A 1,921-nucleotide genomic window follows, 5' to 3' on the forward strand; every position below is an offset into this window, starting at 1 on the left:
GCCTCTAAAGTCAGACATGAAGGGATAGGTGTTAATCTAAGGTTACATGTATGTCACTGAAACACGAAACTGCCAAAATCTTACTCTGCTGTTACAAATGTTTACCATCAGCATTATTTTGTTATTTAATATATGCTCATTGATTGTAGCTTCAGCGCGTGCCAAGCAGTTGACTTAATAGGATCATCTTGTGAATTTGTTTACATGATGCCAAGCATCAAGTCATGTTTTCTTTAGTGTGTGTGCTTATACAGGTGTTAAACACTTTTTCTCTATTTTAAACTGAGCCTTCTTTTTAATATATTCCTAAAACGATATGTAAATAAGCTCTCAGAGTTTGTGTGATGATTTGTTGAGCCTTGCTGGACAAGTGGTTTGTTTGTGTGCAAACCAAACTTTCTTTACCCAGTGCAATAGATTTGTTTGACTGCTTGTGTCTTTTTATGACCTGTTTGCCTTTTAGAAAATTGGTAAATAAAGCAAGTATATTTTTATTTTTACTTGTATGTATTTTTCACATAGCACAGAAGAAAACCTGAATAGAGATCAAAGATTATTTTTTAAAAATTGTTTTTAAAGGAACTCTGGAAATTCTGCATTAAAGAATCTTACATCCCAAAGGCCACCTCGCGGTCAGCTCCCTTATAGCATTTGATTGTTGCTGGCTCCCTTTCTTCCTGTGTGTGTCACACACACACCCTCCTTCAGGCTGCAGGAATGAACTTTGTGTAATGCAAACCTAATCATGTTATGACCCACAGTCTTCACTTTCAATTGGAGGGGTGCAGCTGTCTGGCTCAGCTCCAGAGTGTCCCCAGCTCTGCCTCCACGCACCTCTCTCTTCCCTGCATCGCTGCCCTGGGTTACCTGGCCTTTCCAGGCTGGCTGCCTGTCTTCGGGTCATCAGGCTAGGTAGGGTTAAAGGTGGGGCAGTCAGGAGGCTCCACCAGAAAGGTCACATGTATCCATTGCGAATGATATGGGCAGGGCAGCATAGTCCCCTGACCCCAGCCCTTCTCTCACAGTGATGAATGAAGCTTTGTGAGGCCAAAACTGTGGAAGCCCTGAGAGTTGCTCGCCACCCCTCCCACTCTTCAAACCATGACCCTGGGGGTGGAAACAGAGAGCTGAATAGATCCTGAACCCAATGCCCCGCCTCCGAGGAGCTCCCTGAGCAGAAGGGAGGGGCTCTCCTCTGCCTGCTAGCCTGGCTTCCTAACCCCAAGTGCTGATGGGATAAAAAGCAAAGTCCTCCTAGCAAGCACAGAGGCCTCTGCAAACTGCCCTAAATGGCCAGATATGGTTGTTTCACTGAACCTCTGAGTGCTTTTGGGAGACTCTTAATTATATTTTTATTTGCCATATAACCCCAAGGGTTTTATTTCCAAATTAAATGGAGATTCTGAGTCTCCTGGGCAGATTGCCCACAAGGGGCCTGGACAGTCTACAGGCCGCAGCTGCCTTTGTTCCCCCCAGGGATTTATGGCCTGCCACCCCCACTGCTAACCGGTCCCCCGCAGCAACCACCACCCTGCCCAGCCTCTGCTGGCCTCTGTTCCTGGCTCTAGGGAGATCAAAGGACTCAAATGCTCAGGAAGTCCATACTCAAACTTTGAAGGCAGGACTGGCCCAAGGGACAAACGGCAGGAAGTGTTGGGTAGGGGAGACTGCTGTGAAGGAGGGAGGGCGGGCTTGGTGACCCCAAGATAGGCCAGGCTTCTGGGACAAAAAGGCCATGCCAGCAGGCCAGTGCACTGCTAAAGGGAATTGAAGTTCACCTTGCAGGGGGGACCTTGGGCAACTTCCAGTCCAACCAAGAAGGATTTTGCTGATGTACAGCCTTCTCTATTCTCCTTCCCTCAACCCCCACCCACTTCACTGTCAGACAAGGCTTTTGAGGTCCCTAGTCCTCCCTTTAGCC

This window comes from Rhinopithecus roxellana, chromosome 14, assembly GCF_007565055.1.
Source record: "Rhinopithecus roxellana isolate Shanxi Qingling chromosome 14, ASM756505v1, whole genome shotgun sequence".
NCBI lineage: Eukaryota > Metazoa > Chordata > Mammalia > Primates > Cercopithecidae > Rhinopithecus > Rhinopithecus roxellana.